At 40.6% G+C, this 19,844-nt stretch overlaps 1 long non-coding RNA gene across 2 annotated transcripts in view; it reads right to left on the bottom strand.

Annotated features, from left to right (window-relative positions):
* Nucleotides 1–17,595, bottom strand: part of LOC114640150 — a 77,629-nt gene extending 60,034 nt beyond the window's left edge. Inside the window, exons 1-2 of one of the 2 annotated variants that reach the window (XR_003714110.1) lie at nt 17,454–17,595; nt 17,176–17,230 (exon numbers count right to left, since the gene is read on the bottom strand). This is a non-coding gene — a long non-coding RNA (uncharacterized LOC114640150). Of the gene's footprint in view, nt 1–17,175 lie in introns of both variants that reach the window. The other variant, XR_003714109.1, reaches the window with a different exon arrangement.
* Between the last annotated feature and the right edge of the window lie 2,249 nt (nt 17,596–19,844).

The following is a 19,844-nucleotide window of genomic DNA, read 5'->3' on the forward strand; positions in this document are numbered from 1 at the left end:
TTCTTCTGCACTATCAAGCCATACCAGTGCTGTCCTGAAGAACATGTCCTTATTGTAGTGTTGAGCTCTGGACTCTACCTACAAATCACAGCCAGAAGAACAGGAGGATTTTTGGAATTTACATCTATATTGAGACAGCAGTAACTTAGCCCTGTTCACAAATGGCTATGAACCTCTTCAATAACCCACTAAACCCAATCACTGGGATCTGTAACTCTTCTTCCCTCCCTTTTATGGAGCCAGAAGCTCTCATGTACAGTCTGAGTATACTTGTATAGGAGAGAAGGGAGAAGCATGGGACCAGAGACAGAGGTCTCAACCAATAGGACTTAAAATTTTATAATCATGTTTTAGCATATTTTACAAGAACATCTGATCATGGAAACACATTTCTATGTCTGTCTCTAGGATCTTGGACGAGTCCCATTACTGTGAAGTGTCAGTTTTGCAAGCTCCACACTAGCCTTCTCCTTATGTTAACCCTAAGCCACATATCTCAGCTCCACTTCTATGTCAAAGTGTTCCATGTATGCTACTGGGAGTACAAGGTGTTGGAGTACCAGGTGTGGGAATACTAGGTGTGGGAATACCAGGTGTAGGAGTACTAGGTGTGGGAGTACCAGGTGTGGGAATACCAAGTGTGGGAGTATCAGGTGTGGAAATACCAGGTGTGGGAATACCAGGTGTAGGAGTACTAGGTGTGGGAGTACTAGGTGTGGGAATACCAGGTGTGGGAGTACCAGGTGTAGGAGTACTAGGTGTGAGAGTACCAGGTGTGGGAATACCAGGTGTAGGAGTACCAGGTGTAGGAGTATCAGGTGTAGGAGTACCAGGTGTGGGAGTACCAGGTGTGGGAATACCAGATGTGGGAATACCAAGTGTAGGAGTACTAGGTGTGGGAGTACCAGGTGTGGGAATATCAGGTGTGGGAATATCAGGTGTAGAAATACTAAGTGTGGGAGTACTAGGTATGGGAGTACCAGGTGTGGGAGTATCAGGTGTGGGCATGTTGACTTCCTCCTATTCAAGATTGTCTTTCAGAGTGGAGAAGGCATGTTACCACATCCTTCTTGGTCTTGCTTTCTCCCAGGTGTCTGCTGCATTATAATGAAAACTTGGCCTTTCCTTTCTTATTCTGATACCCCAGTCCTTTAAGTTTGTGTCTTTTATGTGTATTGTTTGAGTGTGAAATGTCTATGACAGGCTCTTATGTGTTGGTGACAGGTCCCCAGTTGTTGGTGCTGGTGTTTTGGGGAAGCTTTGCGGTCTCTGATACTGCGGTATATATCTAGCAGAAGTGGGTTAGTTGCAGTGGGTCTTAAAGGTGGTATTCAGTTCCAGTTCCAACCTAAATGATCTGCTTCCTTATCTGCTAATAAAAAAAGTAAAATAACAACAACAATAATCATAATAATAACCATGCAATTTGCTTCTACCAGCATAAGATACTTCAACCACGATGCCTTTCCTGCCATGATGGATTGAATCCGCTGAAACCACGAGCCAAAGTAAAATTCTCCTTCCCCAATTTGCTTGTCCTGGCTATTAGACCACAGCAGTGAGAAAAGTAACTAACACTGCCCCATGTGTTTCCTCCTCCTCACTATGACCAGCAAAAAGAAACATCTTTCAGTGAGAAAAGATGAGACTTTTCAATTTTTGAATTTTCAAAGCATCAAAGAAACAGAATCAAGAACAAACTCAGACTCTCTGTTCACACTGACGGAAGAAAGTCAACAAGGAAATGATGCTATCATCTATAGGATAGCGCATTTTGTCACAGCATAGATAAGTTGGAAATGATTCCATGAGAAGTATGAAAAATTCATAGGGGATGATGCAATACAATCCCAGAAGAACTCATAATACAGTTGGGAGATACACATTCTGAAGAATTCTTAGTCCTTATAGGAAAGGGATGTTAGTGCTGCCTTTCAGGAATCACGGTGAGTATTTTCTAGGAAAAGGGTGAATAACTTAGGCTGTTGCAAAGCAATCTAAATGAAAGCCAATGAATTAAATTAAGTCAGAGATAAGTAGTGCCAACTGCTGGGAAATTAGGCTATGGAACTCTCCCAAAGGAGGTGCAAATAACAGCATTACTCAGAACTGAGAAAACAATATTATCACAATGTCATGAGGAACTGTTCTCTGTTCCAGGGGCCAGAGAGAAGTTCAGCCATGTGTCGACTATTTGTCTTCTCCAAGTGATATGTTTATGTGGTAAATACATTACCCAATGCTAAATTAGGAGGATGTACTTTTTTCATTAATATAATAACACAAACAGCATAACCCAAATAATTTACTTACTTAAAGTCCTTAATTAAAATATAGTCATCTTCTATAAGAGTTGAGCTTCCCATTGAAAACCAGTTAATTTTGATGCTATACAATGAAAAATATCAAGTTGCAGAGAAAGCAATGAGGTCAGGGGTGGCAAATTGAATCTAGTAAGCCTACTCTTACGTAGGCTTATTACTTGTGTCTGCTAGGAGCTTCAAGCTGAAAAGGATTTTGAGGAAAATAACATTCTGTTTTATTAGTGGTGTCTGGCCATGGTACAAGGTAGATTAATAGCATCTTGTCTGCTTCACAGTCTTGTCAGAATTCCAGATGACCAAGCCATGTGGACACTGCTCTGATGTCCTGAAGCTGGTGTCCTCTGCTTTGTGCTTAAAGGACATCAGGAGCAATGGAGACTTGGAACCCAAAGTGACATAGCATTATGCTCTGGGAAGTAAGACTGTACTATGAAGCCGTATCTTTTGGTTTCACGGAGGCCATTTTTTACAACTATGTCATCTGAGCCTTGAGGAAGCTAAGCCTAGAGAAGCCATTTCACTTGATAAGAGCCATAAGACAATTTTAAGGCAGAGCTGGGGTTAGAACTTTGCCCCACTTGTCTCCCAGAGGTATGACTTGAAGTTCTATGAGGATTAAAGACTCCTTCCTTGGGTTGCCTGCATTGGTCCCAGGCCCTGGTAGCCATGGGAGACTGGTAACAAAGTTGTTTTGAGACCTGCCTGGCCACTGGTGACCTTATGGCCGTTTGCAATGGTTGGTTCTTTATCTCTGTCTCCATGGGGTGTTGTGAGATCAGACATCTCTAGTTCCTCAGTGCTCAGAGCTTCATTGGGCAATTTAATTTGACAGACATAATAGTGGACTCTGAAGCACACTATCAAAGCTTGGAATGGAACACAATGTCCTTCATCACATAAGGCACAGAAATGGAGACTCTTCACTTTTGTCTAGAGAACCATAAACCAGCCCAAACATTCATCTCTGCCTAGTCAATGACAAGAGCCTATTCAGGAGAGGATATGGGGTCATGGTCTCCTATAGATCATTCCTCATGTTGATCTTGACCTCATTTCAGCTAAAACGAGCCTGGGAACATTCATGCCTTGCTGTGGTTATCATTAGCCTTTTGGTTTGTATTACATGTGCTTCTATGTCCTGCTCCACGGCCACCCAAGATTTGAAACAACAGAAGGAAAAGCATCTTCATCCCCTGTAAAGACTCAGTAAGACACAGAGAGAAGAAGAATCTCCTACCATCAGAAAGCTGAGCTCCTCCACTCCTTCCCAAGGCAGGTCCATGTTTAGTCTCTGACTTCCTGAATTTACCGCTGTGTTTTACTTAGTTCCCAGATTTGGCCTCTGGGTGAAGGCCAGTAGAAAATTAAGAGTAGGTTGTTGGGAGAACCTGACAGAACTGGGCTTCTCTCCTCCTATGAAGACAGAAGCAATGTCTGTGGGAGCTGGGCAGCTGTGTTCTTTGTACATGAATGGCTTTGGCTTGACCACAAGGCCAGTGTTGCTCTAACAATAACTGGGATTGTGTGGAATGAGTGAAATTCAATGTGGCAGGCCAGAGTACTTAATCCTTAGAGCCTCATTTGAGCAGCTAGTAGTCATTCCTACATCTATTGAATATCCATTTGTACTCTCCGTGTGAAGCAGTACATATTAATTATTGTATCCTTATTTAATATTCAGGATAACAAACTGGTCATAGTGTCTAGCATGCAAGTGCTTCATACAGTTAACTATCAATACAATTATTACAATTTTATTGCATAAATAGCATCATTGTGCTATGTGTAGCATAATAAATTCTAATCTAAATATAAGCAAATAATCCATATGACACTATGGGAACTTCATAGCCATTAAATGACTTTCTGACATATTTTTGTTCGAACCTAAGAACAATAGTTCAAAATATACCTTCTACATAAAAATTTCTCCATCAGCTCTGAAGTCTTTCTACTCTGCACCATCATACACTTAACCCACTTCTACTTCCTTCTTTCCTTGACACCCACAACACTGAACCAACCATCAGCTCTTCTCTGAGCCCCAGGATCTATCATCAACAGCCTGCCAGCTGCGTGGGGGTGGGAAGCACTCTAGATCAGAGTATGTGGAGACAGTGTTCTCCAGTGAGTATGGAGATCTACAGGGTAAACTTGCTAGTTGGAGACAGAACATCTGATGATGCTCCAGGCCAATGACAGACCTTGTTTCAAAGGAAATGGGTAGTTTTCCTGAGGATGACACCTCAGGCTGTACTCTGACTTCTGCACATACACACACAAGAACATACATACAAGAACACACACACACAAACACACACACACACAAACACATGTGTAAGGACACAAACACAATAACACATACACAAGAATAAACATACAAGAATGTACACAAAGAACACACACAAGAACACAAACACAAAGACTACACACATAAGTTCTCTCTGTCATACACACACACACACAGACACAGACACACACACACACACAATTCTATTGATCAGGATTGGCATATCTTTAGGAAGTCATCATTTAAACTACTACCTATAGCAACTAAAGTTAAGTTTATGTGTCCTAGTCACACTTTTGAAAGTATAGGATTTCTGTCTTACTTTTTCAAAGATACCATGAGCTGCTTACCAGTGACATGATTATACTTCATGTGTCTCTGGTACAAATTAAAAAGCAGTTCAATCTGGCTTCCCTGGCCTCCGCACAGAGAAGCATGTTCACATCCTCACAGATCATTTCTCTTTTTCCTGTTAGTCTCACTCACTAAGAGAGTACATTCATAAACTCAAGGTGCATGTGTAGACCCAAGGAGGCACAAAGCTAGCACACAAAACTACAGTCTACATATTTTGTGATGTTGTGGTGAGCACCAAGCATATCAACTTCTGCTTGTGGCATTTCTAATAATGAGGACATTGAAAAAAATTAGTTCTTCCCCGTTCTCCATATTGCCATTGTAGTCAATATCATTGATAAATAAATGTACCCTGTACGTTTCTAAAGATTTAACACTTGTCAGTTAACTTTGTCCTTTCTCTGGAGTCGTACCACCAGGCTGTTTCCCAGTTTTTGCCTCCCTCAAAGTCTAAAGGGAAAATAAAGGGATTTCTAGGTCTATTTTTCTGAAGGAATCACTACACCAGTGAACACAGGTGAGCTTGTGGATAAGAAGGTGTATTTAAATCAATTAATAAGTAGTTCAGCGGCTCTATGTGTTATTCCTCTGAAACAGAAAACAGGTTCACTGTTTCACATGCCTCTCATTTTTCTTTCTATTGGGAAACATGGCTTGATGTATCACCACCATTCTGCCTCACCCTGACACACACACTGAAGTCAGGAAGAGAAAGGTATCCTTTAATCCAGGTCAGCAAGATCCCAGGAGCTGGACCCCAAAGGGCCCAATACCTGGGTCCTCACCTGATATGACTTCTCCGCAAGGTCTCCTGTAAAGCCATTTCTGAGTTATACTGGGTCCTCTGTTATCATCCCAAACTCCAGGTTCTGTGGGATCTTTACCAAAGAGTCATACTCTGTAACCCCATGGTTAAATCAGAGCACTTTTCTGTAAAGTCTAAGGGATGCCATTCTCACGGTACAGGAATCTGAACAGCCCCAGGATTGAACCATGGAGAGGCTCTAGAGAAGTGTCTCACCACACAGGAAAGAACTGCATGACTGTTCAACCTCCAAATAACTGCATCAGATTGACTGTTAGACATGATGTCAATCCAGGGCAAGGCTGTCAATTGTGTCAAGACCAGCTGAGTTCTTTAGAGGACAGTTATGAAGCTCCAAATATGCAGGCTCAAGAATAGAGGTTATTTGCCGTGCATCCCCTGCATCAAGCTTGCAACGTTACCTCTTCATGTACAGCTTGTTAAGGATTTTGATGTATTCTGTTTTCAGTTTTCCTTCCCAGCCTTTAGTCTACTCACTTGCAAAGAACTTTTTGTTGTTGTTCATTTTGTTTTGTTTGTTTTGTTTTTGTAAACTTTAAAATCGTTATCAAATTATAAGAAATAAATCTACCCTTTAGTCAAGCACAAGAAATTCTGTATAATAAATATATTTATAATAAGTCACTGGATTGAGGTCAAATGCAAAAATTCATTGTCAGTTTTTACAACATTAAATTGATAGGAGAATAGGACGGTTAATAATTTAGTGTCTACTAAAACTATGAGGCAAAATACTATATCCTCTATCATCATGAAGCAGTTTTACTCATATCCAAAAAATGAAAACAATGTTTAGAATCACATTTTCTTATTGATTTTTGCATGCAGTGTTAGTAGAGCATTTATCTTTCAGAGAGAACAGTAGGAAAAGTTATATGATTTGAGTATTCACAATTGAGTAAACCCTTTCCCCTTAAAAAAATGGAAAAGGAAAAGAGAGAGGAGGAGAGGAAGTTTCATGTTTGTTGCTATAAAGAAGCACCCTGACAAAAAGTGCAGCTTTTGGGAAAAGGGTTTATTTTAGCCTACAAATGAGAATGTCAGGGCAGTAACGTCAAATAGGTGGTCCCATCTCACCCACAGTTAGGACCAGAGAGAAACGGATACATGTGTATTCATATGCTGTGTGCTCAGTTTGACTTGTTCATACATACAGTTTAACATTATCTGCCGAGAGAATGACTGCCCACAGTGGGCTAGGTCTCCCCACATCAATTAAGATAGTCCCCAAAAGCATGCCCACAGGTCAACCCAAAGTAGACTGACTCACTGAGATTCTACAGGTGAGTGTAGGTTGGGTCAATTTGACAATTAAATCTAACTACTAGAGAGAAAGAGAGAGAAAGAAGGAGGGAGGAAGAGAGAGAGAGGGGGAGGGAGAGAGAGAGAGAGGGAGAGAGAGAGAGAGAGAGAGAGAGAGAGAGAGAGAGAGAGAGAGAGCATGCTAAATGAGAACAGATCTACTCTAGTCAAGTTATGAAGACAGCAAGATTCCTTACATCAAGTTTGACAGTCATTTAATATAGAAAACAAGAGAAAGGAATGGTTAGAAATCATAAAATCAAAGAAAGAAATCAATGTTAAAAAGACTTCTCAGTAGTCTCTTTCCTCCTTCCCAATGACAATTTCTGTCTTTGTGTCCAGTTTCCACTTAATATCCAAGAGACAGAGCCTAGACGAGGTGGCAAAGAAAGATGACAGATCACCAGAACCACACAGAACACAGTTCCTTTCTTTCCCCAAGTTTTCCTTTCCTGGCTTGTTCACTGGGCTAATTTGCTCATCTAAAGCCTGGGCTCAGTAACAGTGATCCCGCAACCTTCATGCTGCATGACACCACATGTTTAGAAGGAAAAATATCACGTAGGCACTTCTGCTGCTCTGCGTGCTTAATATTCAAAGTCCCACGGTTCTTTATCAGCTCTACAGAGTTAGAGATATTTTCTGAAGTTCTTCCCTATGTGATATGTGGCTCCTCTTCCTTCTGCTTTATATTCAAGGTTCTGAGGGACTAGTCTCCACAGTCACACCCACAGGCCCAGGCACAATGCCTCTGCAGATCTTTCAGTCTCTTTCTTTGGTGTGTATGTGATGGGTGTGTGATTATATGTGTACCTATTTGTGTGCAGGTGTTAATGTGGGTATAGGTTTAAGGACAACCTTCGGTGTTGATTCTAACATTCTCCCTTGTTTGACACAGGGTCTCTTGTTTGTTGCTGGGTACCTCAAGCTGGTTGGCCTGTGAGTTCTTATGATTCTCTAGTTTCCTCCTCCCATCTTGTAGTAGAAACATAGGGATTATAGACACAACACTGTGTCCAGCCTTATAAGGGTTCTAGGGATCCACACTCAGGTACACACACTTGTGTGCCGTGTGCTTTACCACTGAACCATCTCCTCAGCCCTTGCTATTTATCTTGTATGGTGTGAACTTGTGTTTGAGACACTCCTTGATCTCTTGTCTCTGTATTCTTTAGAAAGAGATGAGACACATGGAAAAAAGAAAAGGCAGACACTTTGAGGATACTTCAAACCTACAAATACGTAGCAGTTAAGGGGAGGAAAACAAAGCTAAATCATGAGAAACATGTTCTATCATTTGCATTACTTCTTTGAATCACAATTCGGGGAATTCTGGTTGATTTTGAATTCTAGAAGTCAGGTTTTCAAAGAAAGGTGCTGCCTGTCTTGTGCTTTAGCCACAAAACGACACAGAGCCTCAACCCTTTGGGCTGGGTGGATGACAGCTGATTAAATGCAGACTGTTAAGCAGATCATTCAAACAGACTTGAGAATGGGCTTGCTGACTCAACAGGTTTGTGTATAACAAATGTAGCCTGTAGAAGAGCTTAACTCACACACTAAATCTTGATCCATTAGCAAAAGCAATGCTGGAGCTCACCTCCCAGTAATGCAAGCTTGGCTGTTTTGGACATGGTATTTTATATCTTTGAAGCTTAAGAGATATTAAGTTTCTTAAAAATAACATCTTTCTCAGTATGTGTTTCTTATCAAAACTGTAAATTCTCAGAGTAATCTTTCTGTTTCTCTTGCACAATGTAGAGTAAAAATAGAAGGTGATTTGAGACGCCGTGTGTGATCACAGTGTAGGGCTGAAATTAGAACAGCAGTTCTCAAAGCTCCGCCTACGTCTACACTACCAGCAGTAGCACCTGGGAGCTTTTTAAAATGCAGATCACCAGGCCTCCCTAGAGCAGGCTGTATCAGAACTCTGCAAGGAAGGCCAGCAATATGTATTTTAGTACACCTTCCAGGCAATTCTGACAAAAGGCAAAATTCCAGAAACTTATTTACTACTGATTACAGTAAGAACAGGATAAATTGAAATTACGGTGGGATATATATATATATATATATATATATATATATATATATATATATACACACACACACACACACACACACACATATATATGTATATATATATTTGTTGTTCTCAAGTCTGCTATTCAGCTACATGGAACATGTTTGGAGTGCCACAGCCATCAGCATTGAAAAAGTAAATCTTTAATTCAGTCCATTAGCGTTTGCCTTTCAACTCCTGAAGAAACATAGATCTGAGAAAAAGACAGCATACCTACACTGTTGACACTGTAGATTATCCCTGAGGAGGCACATAGTTTGAGGTCCTGGATTCACCTGATCAGCTGGGGCAATGTAGCTTTCACAATAACCAGTGAGTGCTTTAATTTGAAAAGCAGAAGAGAAACAAAACCAAACACAAAGGACTAAATGGCAAATTTTCATTTTCATATAAATGATGAAAATATTTAGATGAGTGAAGGAAAGAATAAACAGCATACAGTATCACACATATATACTCAACCCTTTTCAACTGAGGCCCTTCAGTTTTAAATACGCTTAGGCTAGTGCTAACATTTGCAACAATCTAGAAACACAGCAGTTCAAACTAAGGCAGAGTCAAGGAAGAGCCTCCGAATAACCTGAAATGTGTGATGAAACAACCGCTTGTGAGAGCTTACTAGATATGTTCCCATTTCTCCATGAGCTGAGCTTACTAAAAGGAAAAGCAAGGCCTGTTTGGGACTGATGTAACAGCATGTTGACTTCCTCTAAAAAAGTGCACTGTGTACTGGGCTTTTAATGAGAACCCAGAGTAAACTTTATTTACCAAGGAATGTACTCAGCAAAACAAACAAACAAACAAACAAACAGAATTTAAAAAGCTAAACTCCTTAGCTGGGGTTTATATTTCTTTCCTTCTAGACCCTAGATGTTGTGATGGACTTTGGGTTTCTAGAACTTTTTTGGTTCCCCCTCTGGCTCTTGCTTTGTCTTATATCTTATTTCATCAGTTTCTCTTTGTTTTTTCTCTTTAGTATTTACATGAACGTCTTTTCTTATTCTGAAGAAAGCAGAATGTGCATTTTAAAGAGATTATTAATAGTTTCCATGAACAGGAAGGAAAGGGAAAGGAAGAGGAAGAAAGATTGTTGACTTGAGAAGTAGCTAAGTGACTGTAGTCTGCAGATAGGAACGGGAGAGATGAACTGGCTACCCTTGGAGACATCTGTGAGTGGAGAAGCCTCGGAGGATGCAGTAGCTTTCCCAGGGTCGTACCCTGGGCTTTTGTCAAAGATACTGAAAGTAAAAGTTATAGAGTATCTTGTAATGAGTATAAAATGTTTGCCTCAAAATGTTTTCCTGTTCTGACCTATTTTAAAAGAATATCACAGAATGAATAAGGATTTTATCATGAAAAGTCACTTTCTACTTTTACTAAAATAACATGTTTATGTGATCATAGGGAGGTTAGAAGGAGGAAGTGAGGCACAGCATAAAAGATTAGCAAAACAAATGCCAGACAAGGTAGAAAATCAGGAGAATTTAAAAAAATCAGAAAACCAATGGGGAAAAATGGCTTTAGGAAAAAAATGTCCCAAAGATAAGTAGGAACAAAAAATGAATAGGTATAGGGTAGAAAAGAGGGAAACTGAGGCAGAAAGAAAATATATATAGGAGTTGCCTTTAAGACAGAAAGTCTGGTTAGGGGCAACTTCAGGAAAGGAATGTTTATTTGGTTTAGAGTCCCGTGCAGATGCAGGCTGCCTGGTGGGAAGGCATGGAGCAGATGGCTCTGTGGTGATTCCTGTGTGAGGTACCTTATCACATTAATTCCAAAGTCAGGAAGCCAACAGTGCCTAGGAAGTAGGATCAATTCAAACCTACGGCCCATCTGCAGTGATCCTCTTCCACCGAGACTCCTAAAGGTTCCAACCTCCAACACAGTACCACCAGGTCCACAGAAGACTTCAGACAGTGAGTCAAAGGGAGCATTTCGCATGGAGATCACAGCTGCTGCCCTCTGAGTATCCTAGGAAGACACACTGCCAGGAGCTGGCAGAGAAGGGGACGGAAGACAATCGGCTTTCTATGGTGGGCACAGGGATTTAAGCTTAGACAAGAAATAGGAAACTTCCTTGATTTAAACAACTTCCTCTAATCACTGTATCTCTGAGCAAATGGCACTTTGAAATAAAAAGACAAGAGATGCTCGTGCAGGAGGTACATCTACCAGCGTCAGTTATGTCTGAAAGAGAAGCCACTGTGCTTCAGGACCTTAGCTCTGAACATAAAACGTGGTTGTATCGATTGCTCTCTCGGGGGACACCAACCAAGGAAAGTTAATGATTACCTTTGGTGTGAGACTTCACCTGAGCTGTTGAGAAACCCCAGTTTCATAACCCCAGTTAATGTGCCCCTGACCTGCAGACTTCCATGAAGGTTGCTAGTACTGTCCTCTTCAGGCTCTGGTTTCGGCCAAGACGAGAAGAAAGCCATCTCAAGCTCAGTGGAGTGCTCAAGGAAACCAAGAAGTCTCCGGAGGACACCAGGTAATAAATACACTGCTTTCTGACTGCTTCTGACATGACGAAGTCCAGCAAACAATCTGCTTTAAGAAACTAGAATTTCATTAAAATGAGGAAATAGCATACATGACCTGACATGACCTGACAAGGCGAACATTCCCCTACACTGCACTCAGATTTTTAAAGTGTTGGTTGCCAGAAAAGTTTCAATCTACAAACAGGTAAAATATTGACTATGTTTCCAATAGCAAAGCTGCCACTAGGTAATGCTTTAAAGCTTGGATACACATTTGGGTGCAGTTCAGCATATCATTCATTTCTAAATACACTAGATAGGTAGAATATTCATTAGGTCTTACACAACCAACCTGGTGTGTTACACAAGACATAGTAGAACTCAACTGCCCTGGTATTTTTACTATGTTATGAATTAGAATTCATGTTTATTGTTTTAATGCCTCTAAGACATGTCTTAAGATTATAGATTATCCAAGATATATATATTACATGTATAGGACATTTGGTTTGGCCAGAAAGTTTATTGCTTTAACTATCAAGTCTTTCACTACCCACCTAATCTAATTATTAACAATCTGTTGGTTAATTTAATACATTTTATCTGTGCTTTACTCTGGATGCTTTATAGTCTATTTTGATACACTGAGACACAAAGCCAGAGTCATATAGCTAACACTTACTTAATTGGTAGGAGAGGTTTACAGAACACTCAAGATAGTATAAATGAAAGCCTTTAGGAAGAATACAATATCATAATTGTAATTTGAATGTGATCCACCAAAGTTCAAGTGTTCTCATATTTATCTACCAGTGTAGTGCTGTTGGGATGTGGGCCTGTGAGGTGCATGTGGGCCCATGGATTATGTTAGGGTCTTTGCTCTAAAGGTCAGCTTTCACTGCATTTCAGCTCAGGGCTCTCCAGTATGTTTTGACATCAGAGGAGCTCTAAGAAGGCCCAAAGTAGATGCCAACAACATGCTACTGGCAGACCAGGTAATAAACGAACATTATTCAGTAATTTCCAAATCACTGGCATTTGGCTACAGCAACAAAAAGAGAGTCAGATGTGGTGGTTTGCTTGTCTCTACAAATCCCAGCACCTGGAAAGTTGAGTGGGTGTGGTGTGGATATGTACAGGGATGGGGTAGCTGTGTTTTCTAGGCTAGCCTGGACTATATTTTGAGACCCTGTTTCAAAAAACAAACACAAACAAAAAGAAAAATGAAAGGCAGACAGGAAAAGACTAAGACAGCCATCAAAAGCAAACACATTTTAGGTAGAAGATTGGAAATAGTGTCTCAGACCTTCATGAGGAATTTTAAGCCTTGCTTTTAGTGAGGATGTCAGATAAGTAAGTGGATAGAAGTTCTAAGAATCAAAACTGAATTTAATCCATGTTTTAAAAAAAGTTTTCTCATCTTTGAAATTTTCCATTTAATTTAAATGAGGATATTATCTTACTTCTACTAACTACATATGCAAAAGATTTACATGGACTATTTAAAAATCCATTTCTAATATTAAACAGTATTTCAATGTAGTCTTTTTCTATGAAGGGCCCTTAATAAGTCAATTGAATTTATCTAGAAACTGGGGCTTCAAAGAAGTTTAGGTGACTTTAGTTTCCACTATTTGATACATGAATGTCAGAAAAGGTCACTGAATAAGCTGTCCTTGAGTGTAGCCTGTGATCCTAGCTTTGGGAAGACAGAGACAGGAGAATCCTGGGGCTTGCTGACGAGGGCTGTCTTGCCAAATAGTTGAGTTTCAGGTTCAGTGAGAGACCTTGTCTCAATACACAAGGTAGAGAGTGATTAAGGAAAATACCTGTTTTTAATCTCAGTCTTCAACGAACACTCACATAGATCCATATGCCCGTAGGAACACGTATGCTCACACACATTCAATACTGAACTCGTTATTTAGATGATTGTTTTCTTATAAAATCTTGTGGTATCTCTTTATCATATCTGATGGTCATTCCTTCTTACTCTTTAGTAGTTTCTTGCTTTTATCTGACTATTGGGATGTGGCTGGTTTTGTTTCAGTGTTTCCTCAAATACTAAAAAAGAATAGATTCCAAATATTATCAAACTCCAAAGCCTACCAAGGCATAGTATGTTTTCCAAATCTGAGCTTCCCACCTCCCTCATCCTGCCCTGGGAGGAGGGAGAGATGCTTCTTCATCCATCATAAGGCAAGTAAGTGTGAGAGGAGCTGTAGCAGGCCCATCAAACACTCAGCCGAGGCTAAACACAGTAGTCTGCATCACAGAGCAATTGAGGAAGAGAAGGATGATATTGGAAGTGCATTACTGTCTGTCAATGGTGGGGTACAGATGCAAACTTTTCCTTGGGTCAGTGAGTGGCCTATAAATAAGAGCAGGAATGATCATTTGTAAAACCTTTACAAATGTTTTCTTGAGCCTGATTCTAGGGGCTTTACTTCATTTGGGCAAAAAGAATGTAGAACAGGCCTTAGTCGAAAGTGTGGTGGGGGAAGATGTTGAAGATGACAGCAAAGAAAATCAGCATCTAATTTAATGGAATCCAGCTGGGGGGGGGAGTACCCAAAGGAATATTTCCGAAATCATATTAAAGTCTTCTCATTCCTCAGAAGAATCATCTGTCAGAATCCACCATACTTACAGAAAGCCTACAACATACTATAACCAGCATGCCTTGAAAGAATGAGGGCGTTCTAAAGGGACATGTTTGTCCCTATCTCTTGCTATCTGGACTATTGAAACAAGGCACTTGGACTTCCTTGGAATTTCTCCCCTGAATTTCATGCTTGGAGAATAAAAAGGCAGACACCTGGGGCTAGCCCGAGGGAGGACTTGTGTCTAGGAAAGGAATTTCACAGGGCAGCAGTGACTAATCAACCCACCCTGCAGGACATGCTGGAGCCCAGGCAAATGTGGGTCACTGAAGGGCTGCATAATTATGCACGTCTCTTGTCTCTATTTTAAAAATAAAAGTTTAAATTTAAATTTAAGTTTAAATTAAACTTTGCCCAGATGTAAGGCCTTAAAAAAACGGATGGTTGAATGGATGGATGGATGGATGGATGGATGGATGGATGGATGGATGGGCAGGGTGTGAGGGATGGGCGGGGGCTGTACTGGTCTCTGAATTCTTTTGCCTCCTTTCCCAATGCACCTACACTTCTTTAACCTTCTTTCTCTGTATTTCACTATTAATGTGGCTCTTTCAATTAGCTTATCAGAAATGTGTGACCACCTCAGGCTTGTTATAGCTGCTAAGGACACAGATTCTGACTCTGGTAACATTACAAACTTGGGACTGAACATCTTGAAGCTTTGGTGTGTCTCCCATCCCATTCTGTGTGTGGGGTCATTTGGCAAACAATTGCAGGTTTTAGTGCATCATTTCAGAAATTTATGGCAAGAATTCAAGCAGCTAGTCATACCACATCCATTGTCAAGATCAAAGAGAAGATTTATACATTCTTGTTACTCTCCTCTCATGTGGTGGCTCATCAGTGACATTTCTTGCTGTTGGCAAGGTAGTTTTCTCCTCTGTTACAGTTTGGGATCCCCTGCCTAGGGGTTAGTGCTGCCCACAATGGGCTGGGTCTTCTTACATCAATTAACAAGACAATTACCTACACACACACACACACACACACACACACACACTCACACAGAACAACCTATTCTAGATAATTCCTCATTAAGACTCTTACTAAGTGATTCCAGGCAGTGTCAAATTGACACTTAAAACTACCAGTGCAACACTGAATAGGCACCCAGGATCAAGGGAATGGACCCAGAAATTAGGATATATATTATATATCATGTATCACAAATCACATATCATGTGTTATATATCATACATTATATGTAATTAGGTTAGAATGCACAAGAGATGAATTCTGTAATTCCTAACCATGTCTCTTATTTGTTTACTTATACTGTTGTATTACCGTTCCATCACCATAGCCATGGTTTATCCACCCAGAGTTCAGACAAACAGTCTAACAGCAGAATCAGTTCAGTTCATCGCAAGGCCTTCCTGTCCACCTGTTTCTGGTTCTCTTTGATACTGGTTTTGGTTCTGACATCCAATGTCCCTTTGGCTTTCATCTTCAGTTGTCCATCACACACTCCTCACTTTTCTTTCCTGTAATCCTGCAATCCTAATTTTTTCTCTGTAATCCTAAAGTTTTCTTTCCTATAATCTTTCCTAGATTCTGATTCTCCACTTGTGTCTTCATTTTGCCATCTCGAGGGACCCCCAGCAAACATCCATTCCTCTCACAGCCAAGACGCTCAGTCACCAAGCCTAACCCAATTGCAGTCTCTGTCTCCACACAAGACCTTCTATAAAGCACCATGAACAATGAGAGGTATGAGGGCATATGTCTGAAGGAAACCCTGACTTCAAAGGCAGCTTCACTGTGAAAGTTTCTCTCTTCCACTTATGTAAGTCCCTTCACCCTGATATTTGCAGAATTTCTGAACCATAAATTCAGAAAATTTCATGGTGTCCCCATGTGTTCTTGGCCCTATTCAAGAATGGACCCTGTAGAATCCACAAGCCTCCCCACTCCTAGTGTTGCTCTGGCTTTCTTAGGATCCCATCCTGAGAATTTCAGTTCCTTCTTTTGGGGCACAAAGGGTGCGCCTCAAGAAGCAAGGGAGTTCCTTCCCTTTCCCCATCTCAGGGAAATGAAAACCTCCAGATGGAGAGAGGTAAAAATAATATTCCTTGATGGTACAAGAACTCTTCTTAAGAAACTCGAACTATCGCAGCCACAGAAGTCTAGCAGCCTGTCCCTAACCCTGCCAGCCTCCATGTGCTCTTGGTTCCCCTGTCTTCTATCCCATCCTCTTACCCCACTGTGCTTGAGGTAGTAAGCAATCATTGCCTATATAATACACCGTGGAATTCCCTACCGTTGCTATTCATTATAAGAATCATCTATTTATTTCCCTTAGGAACAAATCTGGCACGATACGAGGTTGTATTATTTCAAGTTAGTCTTCCTAATTATTTATAAACTTACATTATTTTATGTGGTGGCTCATCAGTGACATTTCTTGCTGTTGGCAACTGATCTCCAGGGAGACTGGATACTTGGGATGTCTAGTTAACAAGTTTCTTTTTGGTATCTAATAAACTTCAGCAATTTCACATTTAGATATTTCTCTGTTGGCAGGCTGAGGACATAGGACATATAAAAGCCAACTTACTGGGTTTAACTCTTGTCACACCACTGAAAATTTGATTTTTATGGCAGGCTAGAATGAGGTTGGTGAAGTCAAGAATATTTTTCTTTTTCTTTGAAGGAAAACATATGCCATAACAGTCTTGTTCAAAAGTCCCCAAGCTCCTCTTTCACCATGTGAGAACTCTTAGTTTTTCAAAATCCTGGATATAGAAAAGACAGAACTTCTCAGGACTCAAACAGCCCCTGCCCAGATTCCATTCTAGCTCATGGCTTGTCACAGAGGGAGAGTGCCACTCTGAAGCAGTGACTTACCAGGCTCAGTCTGCCAGCTCCTCGGAGAAGTTCCTCTTTGGGTTTCAAGTTGTGCCTGGAATTTAAAATGCAGAATGCATGAATGGCTGTTTATCTCAGCAGACCTCACAACATAGTGAAACCTCAGTCTCTTCTCTCCTCAAAACTCTTCAGATTATTTTTTCACCATCTTCCTCTTCTTCTGCACACCAAGTCATGAATGAGAAACACACAGTCCTGGCTCACTTGTCAAGCAAATTGTGTGAAATGTACATGCAATCAAGCAAGTTAGAAATTACCAACTGCAAAATGACTCGGGACCTCTTTCTTCTTCCAGATAGAGCTGATTCAGTTAGCTCTCTGCTTATAGAAATTTATGAATAAAAAGTTTTTAAAAGCCAGAAGTAATAAATGCAGCAAGAGACACCTCTGAAGAGAGAGAGAAAGAGGAATCCAAATCTAGCCAGAGGTAACTGGACCTTTGGCTCCGGCAGCTAGGACCCAAAGCACACTACAGGAAGCACACGGGTTAGCTAAAGTTAGACAAACAGTGTCCTCTTATGGAGCTCCGATGTCACACTGATTACAGCCGGTCTGGTTAAACTGCACTGAGAGAAAGCTGTAGTAGAAAAACTCATTTTACGTTTATTTCATTTCTATAAATAAGATCAAATGTCCCTCTCCCCCCAGGACTGGTTCTCCTCCACATTTTTGACATTTTGAAGATGTAAACAAAGTATAAGGTTCATCTATTAAAAGTTTACAATCAGCATATGAGGTTTTGTTTTCCAAACGCTGCTTGCTTCCTGTGTGGAGAGATAAGCAGGCAATCTTACTGTGTCTATGTTCGCAGCCCCCAATGGGATAAAAAAATCTCTTAACTGGGGGCACTCCTCCACCTTTATGTCGAGCAGTTTTGCTTATTCGGAACCTGACAGATCCGGCAGGAACCACGGACACCCGGCTCGTACGGAAACTGGGCTCTTCCACTCACAGCTATGTTCCTTATTTCCTTTCAAATGTGAACATGGCCAAAGAACCGGAGAACAAACAGGCATATGAAAATTCGAACAAGCAGACCCAAAACAAAAGTGAAGGACTACATCTTAACTCTTTCTAGACTTGGTTATTTTAGTTTTCCTGGAGGTATGCTACATTGGGAAGGAGGACCCTCAAAGCAAGAAGCCAAGCTAATGTAAATAGGGAGAAGAAGAGAAAAAATTTGAGGAAAATTTCCTCGACTTTAAGGAGCTTGAAAATAAGTGAAATGAAAGCTGCCTCCAGCGGAAGACTCCACTTGTCCTTGTCCGGCCTCATCCGTCAGAGATAGTTACCATGGTTTTCACTTCAAGCTGCAAGAGTGCGAGGTCATGTGAGGTAGCACACTTAACGGAAATCTTGAAGTCCAGTGGTAGTTTTGCAGCTCAGTATTCCCTCAGATGAGTGGTGGCTTTGTACTCTGTTAGGAGCTCAGCAAACAGGAAAGAAACAGGGCTTCTCATGAATTAATATCAATAAACAAAGATATTCATAATTTTAACTTTCAATTATTTTTCCAAAGGCATAGGTATGGCATCATTTCTTAGATGTATTATTATTCTGTTAAATATAAATTGTCTATGTTAATACCACAGAGATTTTGTAGTGCCCCTGAATGAATGATTGTGGTTTTATTCAGTAATGCACATGCATTAGAGTGTCTGTAGCCCTGATAGCTGAGAGGAACCCTAACAGAGCTCTTTCGGAGGTTAGCAGACCCCTCTAAAGCATTTTGTGAGGTATTGTTTGCATCTGGGACATAACTGTGTTCTTATCTGCTTCCGGAGTTGATTCTCTATTTATCTGAGCTGTAAACAGCTCCCAGAGGTCAGCCTGCCCCTGAAGAGAATGCTGGTCCCTGTCTAGTCAAAGCTACCATCTGCTGTGGAGGCCACCTCTCCTTCTCTGCCATTCTCAGAATCCATCCATTTAACTTTGACTTTTGAAGGCCAGTTCGGAATGAATTTATGCTCTCTGCTCACTGTGTGCTGTTTGCTTTGAAACCTAACAAATCTAAAGACGTAGAATACTGTTTTTCCTAAATATTTTATCATTATAAAAGCTAAATAAAGGCTTGTTATAGAAAGTTTGCATTTCAGAATTTCAGAAATGTATAAAATAATATGAACTAGTCACAGAAGCACCCAAATCATCCCCTCTAAACCAGCCATTTGCTTTATTCACATGTTTATTGTGAGTATTTATGTTTATTAGTTCTTTAAGAACTTTATACACTGTATTTTGATCATATTCACCCTTTTAAAACCCTCCTACATCCATTCCACTTCCTGCCCTCCAAACTTCGTGTCATTTAAAAAAACAAAACATGGAGTTTCAGTTTGTACTGCCCACATACTCTTGGATGTTCGGCTTACCACTGAGCATGGTAGATGTCCCAGGGCTACAACCTTAAGAACTGATTCTCTCCTTCCTGTAGTTATCAGTGCCTTCACTAGTGGTGGGTGGGATTTGTGCCCAACCCCCCCTCTATGATATGTAGATAGTATCATATCTGTTTTACTCTTGCCACACACCATATTATTACCATTTACATCCTCATATTCTTCAAATACAGTCTTAATTTCAACACAATACTCCTGATTTGTATAACTCTTCCCCATTGTACACCATTTAGATGTTTCCCATGGAGG

The sequence above is a fragment of the Grammomys surdaster genome, unplaced genomic scaffold (assembly GCF_004785775.1).
Source record: "Grammomys surdaster isolate TR1022 unplaced genomic scaffold, NIH_TR_1.0 125780, whole genome shotgun sequence".
NCBI lineage: Eukaryota > Metazoa > Chordata > Mammalia > Rodentia > Muridae > Grammomys > Grammomys surdaster.